Genomic DNA, 12847 nt, shown 5'->3' on the forward strand with positions numbered 1-12847 from the left:
CTATTGCAACGCCGCATTCACCCAGCATCCAGAAACCACAAACAGGGCCAAATAAAATAACTGTGCATGTAGAGGTGCACGCCCCTGAACAGCCCCCAAAGCCAATTGTAAGTGTGCAGGCCCAGCCTAGGGTCTCAATGGGTGATAATAATACGCAACCCCTAGAAGGTCCTTCTATCGTGAATACCCCAGCTCTTGAGATGATGAGGGGGATGGCAGACAACCTAGGTAGAACCCTAGAAGCTAGGACCCAGGATTACAACGACAGCTCATCACAATCGTCATACCCTTTGTCCCCTAGTACCCCACAGGGGGCATACGACCCCACCAGCCCCGCTGCCAACAACGTGTACAGTCCCGTGTCCAGCCCCGCTGCCAACCCCGTGTACAGTCCCGTGTCCAGCCCCGCTGCCAGCCCCGTGTACAGTCCAGTGTCCAGCCCCTCTGCCAGCCCCGTGTACAGTCCAGTGTCCAGCCCCTCTGCCAGCCCCGGGTACAGTCCAGTGTCCATCCCCGCGGCCGTCATAAACCCCACACAGCCCTCAGCAATAAGTGTGGATGACAATACCACTGGGACCCACGGGGTACAGCCGAGTTTGCCATACAAAGTTTGCAATGTTCCGTTCCTGTCCGCCCCAGGGTGTTCGCAGGGGGTCCCTATTTCCAGAACACTAGCGGAACCGGCTTTACAGAATGGGTCTAAGACTGTTAACAGTAAAGAGGGTCCTGAGGCGTTGCAGCCCTTTATAAGGCCTCGCAAGGTGGGGCCCTCTAAGCAGGCGCAAGATGAGTCTGTAAACACATATGAGGTATTTGCGGGTCATGTAAAAGAGATGCAGATGGCGGTTCGAAAACTAAAACGCCAGGCGCTCGCCGCAAACCTAAAATGGGGGGGTGGGGATATCCAAGACCAGGTACACGAGGGATGCCCATCAGAAGATCGTGGAAAGGGTTGGGAGGTGTAAAAAAGCGATCCTCCAGGAGTGTCAGGCGGCTGTGGCAGACATACATGCTATACGGGCGTGACTATGGCAGCACAGGCCCCTAAAGACCCCCACAGCCACTGGTGCTCATAAGAGGCCCCCAAAATATACCCTTAAGGTCCAGAGGTTAGTGACAAAGTCTGTGCGCTTCTTAAGACTGCTCAAGCAGCGTCCATCTGCTGCCTCACAACCCTTCAAACAAGACACACCTGTTTCCCTAGACCCCAGTGTTTCCCTAGACCCCTTAAAACACTGTACCATAGTTTCAAGACCCGCGCCAGAAACATATAAACGAACACTTCAACACCGACAATACATAGGTGCAGGGTCTAACATACCCAGGGTCGGGCCTTTGAAGGGGGTAGGGGGGCTGGCTTTAAAACTCCAAACACCGCAACATTCAGAAGGACCTAGGGGTGGCACTGTAGCGGATGCCTCCATGAACAAGTCGTACAACGACACCGCCCAACCTGTTCAGATAGGCTGGGGCCTGGTGTCTAGAAAAGCCTGGGCGCGTAAAAGAAAAAAAAAGTGGCTTAATAGTACAAAGCAACGCCGGCGTTTAATAAATAAGCTGAAGAAGGCTAGAATATGCGCTACCCGCAGGTTTACAAAGACCCCTGAGACATTTCCCACCAGGACCCCCCAAAATGACACAACAGAGAACACCTCCGCAACTCACACTCCTACTGATGAGGGCCCAGAACCCTTGTTTTTAGAGAGTGTTAGAAGTTACACTCGCAATGTAGAGAGGTTTAGGGCCGTAGAACACTATGAGGAGTTTAGATTTATTAACCTCCATCAAATAACATCATCCGATCATGGTGTTCGGGCTATACATCAGGCTGTGCAGGAGCTCATAGAAAGGTTGTTACACAATGTGGGGCCTAATGACTTTTTCCAACTCCGCTTCCAGGGGCAGGGTTTTGACACTCCGTTGTTCACCAGGCGGAAGGCCCGAGATGTTTTTGACGCTGTGCAATTTTTAGAAAACCTCTCAAGGCTTTTACAGAGTAAGGCTGAACTAGTCGCCTATGGCACTTTTAGAGTCATAGCCCTGATTGTACGTGGGCGTGAGGGGGGTGTTTCCAGACCTTTAAAAAGTATACTCTACAGTCAAATAATTGGTAAGAAACAGAGGTGGCTGCTCAACTTTAACAGCCCCTCTGCCAACACATGTCTGGCGGCCAGCATCGTGGGGCTGCTGATGGCTCGCAAGACCCCTGACGCTGTCATCATGTCTATAGCTGCTGAAGCCCACAAGGTTCTTGAAATACCTCCTGACCGAATGGTCGGCTTTGGCGATATAGGTCTTTTTGAGAACTATTTTGCCGTGACGGTGAAAGTTCTTCATCACAACGGTTCCTGGAAGTACTTTACAACCGGGGGACCTGTGAGAAACAAGACCGTATATGTCCTCCACGCCGAAAATCATTTTTACGGCATCTTGAACCTTAAAGGTTTTCTGGGGGCCAGGTATGTGTGCGCCTACTGTGACCATATATACAGCAATAAAACATACCACCAATGTGAAATGCATTGCAAGATGTGTCAGAGGGACGGCTGTATAGAAGACGCTACCCTGAAGGTGAGGTGCGACACATGTAGGATGTTTTGTCGCTCGCAAAACTGCTTGAGCATACACGAGAAATCTTTCACATGCGTCCCTAAAAAGGACTGCAGTGAGTGTGGGCGGTATGTGGCAACGGATCACAAGTGCAAAGGTATGATATGTCCCCGTTGTCATGTGTCTTACGAGTCAGGCACCAACCATCAGTGTTATATGGTTAAAGGTCTACCTCAGACCAAGACAGAGGACTATATAGTGTTTGATATAGAGTGCACACAAGAGACGGGGGTGCACCAGCCTAACTATATCTACGCCCATCATCTAACTTCCGACGACAGCTGGGAGTTTGAGGGACGAACGTGCGTTGGTGATTTCCTGAGCACTTTCATTCAGGCCAAATTCCAAGGATATACCATGCTCGCCCACAACTCGAAAGCCTATGACTCCTTCTTTATTCTACGAGACATGATTCGTGAAAAGATACAGGTGGAACTCATAACCCAGGGGTCTAAACTGATGCTAATGACGGTATGCCCTTTAAAAATACGCTTCATGGACACCCTGAATTTCCTACCCATGAAATTGAGCAAGCTGCCAAAGGCCTTTGGGTTCCCAGGGTGTAAAGGTTATTTTCCACACTTTTTTAACACCTGGGCTAACCAGAATTATGTGGGACCCATGCCTCCTACCGACAGCTACGGGGTGGAATACATGATGCCTGATGAGAAAGTGAGCTTTCTACAATGGTACTCTGAAAACCGTGAAAAGGAGTTTCACTTTCAAACAGAGTTGAAAGCTTATTGTCAGGCTGATGTAATGATCCTACGGCAAGCTTGTAACATCTTCAGAGATGCTGTGGTGTCTATGACTAAAGAAGTAACGGTCTTGAAGCCTGAGACACTGCCTAAGAAAGTCAAGGCCTCGACATCCAAAACCCCTGAAACGCGGCATGCAGTCGAATACATAGACCCATTTCAAAACGTCACTCTGGCATCCATGTGTATGTCCATCTACAAACACATGTTTTTGAGGCCAGAAACTATAGCTCTAGTACCGCCAGACCTTTATAACGGTAAACAGAAACGTTATTCAACCCCCTCTATCCAATGGCTCATGCACGTCTCTGAGAAGGAAGACATACAAATTCAACATGCCTTACAGGGTGGTGAATACCGCCTGGGCCCCTATTACCTGGACGGGTTCTCTGTAATTAAGGGTGTGCCGACGGCCTTTGAATTCAACGGTTGTTTTTACCACGGCTGCCCCAAGTGTTACAAGCCCCACGAGTATAACAAAATGCTGGGTGCCAAATTTGAACACTTATACAGACGTACTCTGACAAAGGCCCAGTATGTTGAAAACCAGGGCTTTGCTATGCGAGTTCTTTGGGAGCACGAGTGGTTAGACATGTTAAAAACCGACACAGACCTCTGCTCTTTTCTTAAGACTCGTGATTTACCCACACCTCTGGAGCCCCGCGATGCCTTATTTGGGGGACGTACAAATGCCATACAACTGTACAAGGCCGCTGGTGAGGGTGAGAAAATACACTACTATGATTTCACCAGTCTGTACCCTTTTGTGAACAAGATGAAGTTGTACCCTCTGGGTCATCCCACCATCATCTATAGAGATTTTAAGCCCCTATCCGAATACTTTGGGCTTATCAAATGTGAAATCTATCCTCCTAAGCAGCTTTACTTCCCGGTGTTACCATGCAGAGTCGCTGGCAAGCTGGTGTTCCCCCTCTGTCGAACATGTGCGATGCTTAAAGAAGTTGACGGCTGCAGACACACCGATGAACAAAGGATGCTTACAGGGACCTGGTGTAGCATCGAGGTACAAGCTGCCTTAGAGAAAGGGTACAGGCTAGGTAGAGTGCACGAAGTGTGGCATTTTAAGAGCACTACAACACAACTCTTTGCCCCCTACATTAATTTGTTTCTCAGAGACAAACAGGAAGCCTCAGGGTATCCTGAATGGTGTACTAGTCAGGATGCAAAACAGAAATACATCGACAACTACTACACTCACGAGGGTATCCATTTACGTCCCCATCTGATAGAGGTCAATCCTGCACGCCGACAGTTAGCCAAACTCTGTCTCAACTCCTTATGGGGAAAATTTGCACAGCGCACAAACCTTTCAAATACTACCTTAATATCAGATCCTGATGAACTGTTCAAGTACCTGTTTGCCCCATGCTACGAGGTGGCCAGCTGCGACTTTATCGATGACGATACCGCGGCTTTGTGTTGGAAATACGCCCAAGAGTACCCCACATCGAGTAACAACATAAACATTTTCATAGCCTGCTTCACGACAGCCCACGCTCGTCTAGAGCTTTACGGGGTTATGGATAAGCTCCAGGATCGCTGCTTGTATCACGATACAGATTCTGTGATTTTTCTGAGCAAACCGGGGGATGAAGACCCTCCTCTGGGAGATTATCTGGGTAATCTAACCAGTGAGCTAGATAAGGATGAGTTTATAAATGAATTCACCTCCTCTGGGCCTAAAACATACAGTTACCGTACCAACAAGAACAAGGTGTGTATGAAGGTCAAAGGGATAACATTAAATGTCAGCAACACCCTAAAAATCAATTTTGATAGTTTGAAGAACCTGGTGCGTGAATACGCTACAGCAGACGATTCTGAGAATGCTAAAACCATAGTCGTGAACCAGCCCTGCATAGTCAGATCCAAAAAGAAGTGGGAAATCACAACACAGCCTCTACATAAAACATTGCGAGTTGTTTTTGATAAAAGGGTCCTGACCAGCGACTATAAAACACTGCCTTATGGCTATTAGACCCATTAGAGAGACACCATCAGCCGCAGCATGGACACTAGGCTACAGCATCCGTTCTCCTGCGTGCTAGCAGGACCCTCAAACTGCGGGAAAAGCTACTTTATAAAAAAGCTGTTAGAAAATGCCGGCTCTGCTTTATCACAAACCCCTAACAACATTGTGTGGCTTTATTCATGCTGGCAGCCTCTTTATACAGATTTGGGCCGCCGGTTCCCACATATCAAATTTATAGAGGGTATACCGGATAACCTCAACGATGATGAGCTACTACCCCCAACCCTTGTAAATATGATAATTGTTGATGATCTGATGCGTGAAGGTGGTGATCATCCCGAGTTAGAGAGAGCTTTTACTCAATATTCACATCATCGCAATCTAAGCATCTGCTACATTGTGCAGAACTTGTTTTACAAAGGCAAGAACAGTAGGTCTATAGCTCTCAACGCTTCATACCTTGTTTTATTTAAAAACCCTCGTGACAAGCAGCAAATAGCCGTCATCGCTAAACAGATGTACCCAGGAAACACACACTTCTTCATGGAGGCCTTTAACGACGCTACAGCAAAACCCCACGGGTACCTGTTGGTAGACTTAAAAAATGAAACTCTAGAAGACTATAGACTAAGGGCTGATATTTTTCCCCCAGAGCTACCGGTAGTTTACACCCCAAAACCCAAGACCAGGACCTATAAAAAGCAGCGCTGATGTCTTTTAGAACCATTTACAGCCCCACCCTTATAACGCTCAGTGGTGACCATGTCTGCACACCTACGCCGCAATTTAGCCCTCCTGAAAATGCTTGTTAAAGCCAGCCCCCAACATCGAAAGGCCATCCTGGCAACAGCTTCTGACGATTTAGTGGCTGCCATTTCAGAAATAGCCCTAAACACCCTAAAAGGCAACGTCCCAATATCAAAGCGTCAGTTACAGGTTCTGAGGAAGAAGAAGGGGCTTATCAAGAAGCTCAGTAATAAAAGGGCCACACTCATCACCAAGAAGAAACTGGTGAAACAGTCTGGAGGTTTTATAGGCAACTTGCTGGGGATAGCTATACCTGTAATTACAAGCCTCCTATCGGGTCAGTGATGGACCATGCCACAAAAATGTATCTGGTTCCTAGGCAGCAAATGGAGCAAATGGGGTCTTCATCGGACAACGCCTGGGATATCCGTAGAAATGAGACTCTACGCCTGGATACTGAAATTAAAGACATTTTGAGCAGGACTGATCTAAACCCCTACGACAAGGCCAACCTATACACCAGCACTCTCAAAAAATTCTTAAATTACTACAACCAGTGGAATACCGAGAAGAACAAGTTGACCCTATATACCCCAGACTCTGAACTACCAGCTGCTCAGGCCCCCGACCCTCAGCCTCTACAACCGCCTCCCGATGGTGCGACAGCCTCAGATACCTTTGTTGGAGAACTCCTAAAAAATATAGGCCCGCGGCACAGAGGGGCTGCGCAGATGCTCATGAGTAAACTAGCCGCTTCTAAAGACCTAACCTCTTGGAATGATCGAGGAGAGTTCCTCTACAAGGGCCAACCTGTTGTAGGGTCGCATATGTACGATCTAATCAAAGGTCTCACACACCCCAAAATCCTAACGCCTCAAAATGCACCGAGAGGCTGGGATCAGTTTCTACAGGCCGCTGCTGAACTCAATATACCCTCCACGCTTGTTGGTAATAATGAACACCGCAGACTGCTAGACAATTTGAAGAGTCCCCTACTGCCATCGCCTACAGGTTCTGAGGTCCCAAGGCTATCCCCTAAATGGACTACTCCTGCACCGTCGGTGCCATCTCGAAAAAAGAGAGTGCCTAAATCACCCTTCGCATGGATTTTTGATTAAATGTGTGTGGTTTTTATTCCCAGGTTTCTTCAATAAAGTTTTGTCAACTAAAATATTTGTAATAAACACCTTGTTATAACTTTACAAACCGTCTCGGTCGTCTTTCAAAAACATTTTATGACGCATGTATATTGAAATAACGAATCTGAATGCATGTTTTTAAAAAATATAATGTCTTTTATTTTATACGATCAACATTAAGCATACAACAGTTATAAACCCTTACAGTTTTGACAAGGTACATATTCTGTTTTCACAGGTCTGACCGACACCCTGGTGTTTTCTTTCACATATTTCGCAACTATACGGTCATTGTTAACAAGATCCCCAGGATATAGCTTTAAGAAATTTCTAAATGAAAGACCCTGGGACATTTTACTGATAAAATAAATACAGTGTTCCCCGCATGTGATGGCCATGGAATCCTGCACCCTTAGCTTGTTATACTCCACCACAGCTGCAGCTTTTTTCACAAACTTGAATATAGGGGGTGTATAGAGTCTGTGCTCAGGGAACTCTGCGGTGCTGTCAAACACTGTAACCTTGTCAACATCTATAAACATGGCTGCCCAATGTGTCCCAGGCTGGTCATGCGGGTCTGTGTTAAAGACCAGGGTGCATGGTCTTTCTGCCCCCAATTCGGTTGGTAACCCGTCGCTAGGGAAAACACCCAAAAAGTATTTCCTAGCGTATTTATGTCTGCTTAAGAAGTCACGTATCTGCACAGTATCCATTTCACAAGTGTTTTTAAAGATAGTCAAACAAAATCTGCCTTGCGTGGTTGATCTGAATGATGCTGTCGAATACAGAGAATACGACCATGTTCACATTAGCCGCCAGTGGAGCTGCGAATCGTATTTCAGCTTTTAGATTCCCATTTTTGACCAGGTTGTAGTGATCGCCATCTTCCATGTCCGGTGTCAGGTCGAATGCGAACAACGTGTATCCACGGCCATAGCCTTCTCTTGACACCGCTACACCGCAGTCCCTTTGATGCTTTCCTGTTATCGAAACCAGTCCTTGATATTCCCTGATGTAATGACCGGCTGCAAAACTGGGTGTGTAGGGTTTTGCAGGAATCACATTGCCCTCGTGGACCAGCGCTGCGTAGTTGATGTTGTAGTGTTTAAAATTGAAGGGGTTTGAGGCATAGGTGCCACTAAAAGCTGTATTGTCCACAAACCCTATGATGATGAGCTTTGGTAGTTGTCCCAGAAATAGATTCTGCTGTTGTGTTAAGCGGGTACCTGCAGGGATGCTGAATACCTTCAGAGCTACTCTTTCCACAGCGTACTTGGCGTTGGATATTTGCAAAGCTTCGGCGTGCGCTAGCCTGACGCTCGGGGACACTTTCACTCTCTTTACAAACAGGCTCGCGGACAGTATGTTCAGCTTGTACTGTTCCGCATCCCCGTTGATGAGGCAGAATGAGTCCTTGTTACGATTGAGCTTGATCTTAAGATCAATTCCGTTGATGAGCAGTTTATCTTGGAAGAAGAGGTCCGAATGTATGCGCCCCAGGAGGTCAAAGGTACGGCTGGCTGTAGCATGCCCCGCTCTTTTTATAAAGCCCTTATTATCACCATCCAGAGCTGTGCTTTCAAAATGGCCTTGTGTATCCCTGTGAAAGAGACCGGCTGAAAGTTGTGTGTCAAGGGCATCGCTACTGTAATTTAGAATACTCTCTATGTAGGCTCTGTAGGCGTACATGTTATCGTTCTGGGTGATGAGTCGGTCGCCCAGGGTGATGTCCACTTGATTAAACATGGTCGCTAGAGGGTAAGCGATTGGTGCCACTTTAGAACCGTCGTCAATGTCTGTCCCATCCGCTTTTACGATTTTACACATAAGATGCAGCAGCGTGTTGTTGAGATCCAAATACATATCCGTGGCCCCTGACACATAAAACTCTATAGGTGCCAACGGTGTCAATGCTGCTAAAGGCGACACCTCCATGAAGAAGCTGTTTTCGATGCTTGTCTGTGTGGGTTTTAGACTAAACAAGTCCAACTCTGATTTGGCGCACTCTCCAGATCCACAATGTACGAAGGCCATGGTTGTGTTTACAAGGCTTTAAAAAATATTTACTTTAGAGCCGGGTCGCTTCTTTGCAGCTCTCTTCCGTCTTGGAGCTCTTCTTTTCTGAGGGCGTTTTGAAACGGTCCTCCTTTTTTTATAGGGGGCTGGGGGCCCCCGACGTCTGGAAACACGCCGTTTCCTTTTGACACTAGCGCGTGGCTTATACATCAGACCAGCTCCTTCTTGAGGCTGCTTGTTCATGCGCTCTGCAACCGCCGATGTAACAGACCCCACCACCTCCTGGGCAATGTTCGTGGCAGCCGCCTTAACATGAGGCTTTGCAATTTCATAGCCGCGTCTCAGGAAAGGCATAGCTCTTCTAAACAGACTCCTAAAGAATCCTCCTAATCCAGCCCCGTACATAACAGGCGAACCTTGAAAGTACGGTGGTCCTCCATAACCGGCTTGACTTCTGTAATAGTCTCTGTACATAGACGGATCTCCGTAGGTTTTCATAACCGCCATGATGGCTGCCTAATACCCTCTGTCGTGTCTAGGCCTTAAATGAAGCTTGACAATAACTTTCCCGTATTTAAAGGCCACCGGCTCAGACTGATCATCGTAGATCATAATTGAAATAGTGTCAAAATGGTTTTTAGAAACTGCTACGTAGTCAGGTTTGTTAAATTGTATGTTGACCATGGTATTATTATCACCCTGTACATGCACCCACCTTAACAACGGTGAGTAACTATCACCTATCCTCTGAGACTCTACAATATCGCTGTACACGTAGAGCGTGTAGAACCCCCCATTAATATCGGGGCACGTGTGATCTTGCTCCACGGGGCTTTTCACATGTTGTACTGTCCCTAAAATCCTTCTTAATTTACCTGAGCAGTTAAACAGGGTGTTTCGATTTATGGATTTAAGAAACACCTTCCTTCTCACATTATCTAACACCAGATGAATATTCGGATGTGGTTCTATACCGGCTATGGATTTGTTGATGGCTTCGATAATGCTTGAAACGTGTGGGTAGTACCCGGGCGGGAAGGATGTGTGGATGCCGGTGGGGTCCTGTTCCCTCTTGATGTGAAACTTGGTTTCGGCCGCGGTAAATGTATTCCATGTTCTAGGGTATTGTATTTCTGTTAGGGCAACCTCCCAGTCCCCCTTCAGGTCCACAGCCTTAGCCAATTTGACGGTGTAATTAGAAATCTGATTGTTGGGGAACATGTCCTTAGAAGCGTTGGATGGTAAGGTTATATAAAAGGGTGTAGTCTCCATCGTAGCAGCGGCTTTTAGCTCACACACCCTTCAGGGAGCTGGCCAACACCCAACTGTTAAATTTCTCAGGCCATCCGCGCCATTTGACATATGCCTGGCTCTTAGCCCCTGTACCTTTCCTTTTCAGAACCTTTTCAACCCTGTACACCCTGCTCGGATCATAGGGCACCTTTTGTAACTCTTCCTTGTAAAAGGAGCCCGACACCGTTTCCCCATCGTAGTCCTTTAACCTGTAAATATACAGCCCTTCCTTAAGCTCCACACTTTCAACTATAAATATTTCATCACTAAAGGTCTGTTGGTAACCCTTTGTGAAGACTCCTTTCAGTTTTGAAATCCTTACGTGATCACCAATTTTAAATACAGACTTCTTCACCTTTGTCCCAAAGTTAGGACCATACAGGTTTCTCCAAACAGTTAACGAATTACTAGGGGTTACCTCTTCAGGTGCCATTTTGATGGTCCTATGATAACTGGCATTATATACAGCTAAAAAAGCCTGTAGAACATCCACGTATCTGTACGTATTGTTGGCCGTAAAATACCGCCACATCTTAGACTTTAAAGTTCTGTTAAACCTTTCTACAACCGCTGCTTTTACCTCTGTGTGTGTTACAAAATGTTGAACATTGTTCTGCTTTAATAATTTCTGAAATGCCTTGTTTAAGAATTCTTTTCCTGCGTCTGTTTGTAGTTTTTGAGGAATACGCCCCTTCTCGAAGATGGCTTTAAAAGCGGCCGTGACGCTAGCTCCACTTTTATCACGCAACGCCTCTGCGTACGCGTATTTGGACAACACATCTATGACTGTTAATATATAACAGGCGCCGTCGTTATGTTTTGCAGTATCTTGAAGGCTGATTATGTCCGCCTGCCACTGATAATCTATACACGCCTTAACGATTGTAGGACGCCTCTTAAAGCGTCTTCTGGCTGGTTTATGTAGTGAATACGCCTCCTCTCCTGATAACCATGTCTTCACAGCTTCTCTGCTTACCGACTCCTTTTCAGCCCTAGCCCTTCTATATAGAGCGGCGCCGCTTCCAAAGCTGCCAACCCCTCTTGTATCATAATAAAGTTTTCTTAACAGACCCTCCGACATGTTAGCAGTCATTACAGTACAGGAAATGAAAGACGCTTGTTTTGTGTAAGAACATTTTATTAAAAAATAATGAGTATTACCATATCACAGACAAAGGGGTTTCATATCTTTTCACAGTATGCGTAGTAAGTACGGTTTAACACACATATACGGTTTTTGGGTGTAACATTCTAAGACTCTACTTTAATACACGCTAGCATTTAGCAATACCTCAGGACTTAGCTATTATAAAATAGCCTTTGTGGTGCCAGGGCCACTACTTTTCTGCTTTTTAGATACACATTACACATGCGCCTTTCTATAAGTCTTTCTATCATTTTTCTGTCACAGCACGCACAGGCATTTGGCATGCCTCTTAGTTTTGCGCAGGGGTCGTTGGCGTAGCGTATCTCCTTGACTGTCGCCATCAAGATCTTCAACATGTTAGGGTGGACAAAATTATTTTCATCGCTCAGACCGTGCACCACCCTTAGCAGCTTATACATCTTGTAAGGATCAAGCAAACTACATATATGCCGTATCATTCGGTCTCTGTATGATTCGGCTAGACACTCGTGCGCCCCCTGTTGAGGGTCCCTAACACGATGGCCGAAACACATGTTGTAATAGTCCCGTTTGACACACGCTCGTACAACTATAGCTGCGAAACCTTTAACACCAGCTATAGTGTCTCTGGGGAACCACGCCGTTGCTTTTACAAACTCGTCGTTCTTAGAACCATCTTCACATTCCATTGGCATAGGTGAACTCGGCTTTGTGGAACTTCCAGTCTGGTTTGCACAGCATATACAGGACAAGTTCAAGCTGCGACCTTTTGCAGTCTGCCCCTGGGCCTCAGTTCTTCTCGGTGTTTCATCCTAGGTTCAAAAGATAAATATTAACACCCCGGTAGCTGTAGAAAGACAACAAACTTACATGTAAAGGGTCTACGCCTAACATTTTTTTTTTGACTTACCACATTTTCACCACCCTCTGCAGCACCTCTGAAATCTTGAGAGTCGGGAATATCCATCGGTGATCCCTCATCTTCAACGCTTGTACCAGGCTGTTGCACAACTACCTCCGTAGGGCTCATAGCCTTCTGAACATCCATGGTTTCATAGATGTGCGTATTAGGAGGGGGCCTAGGATAATTTTCTTGGTGCATTATGAAGTAAGTGCATCCCACTGGTTCTGCTCTCTAGAGGGTCACAAACAAAAAAACGAATTA

At 46.4% G+C, this 12847-nt stretch overlaps 1 protein-coding gene and 1 pseudogene across 1 annotated transcript in view; one reads left to right on the forward strand and one right to left on the reverse strand.

Moving 5' to 3' along the window:
- ABHD17A (abhydrolase domain containing 17A, depalmitoylase) overlaps positions 1 to 12847 on the reverse strand; it is a 101445-nt gene that overhangs the window by 61679 nt on the left and 26919 nt on the right. The gene's annotated exons all lie outside the window — the stretch shown is intronic.
- LOC147673330 (uncharacterized) lies at positions 1423 to 2878 on the forward strand (annotated as a pseudogene).

Source organism: Lissotriton vulgaris, chromosome 12 (genome assembly GCF_964263255.1).
Source record: "Lissotriton vulgaris chromosome 12, aLisVul1.2, whole genome shotgun sequence".
Classification (NCBI taxonomy): Eukaryota; Metazoa; Chordata; class Amphibia; order Caudata; family Salamandridae; genus Lissotriton; species Lissotriton vulgaris.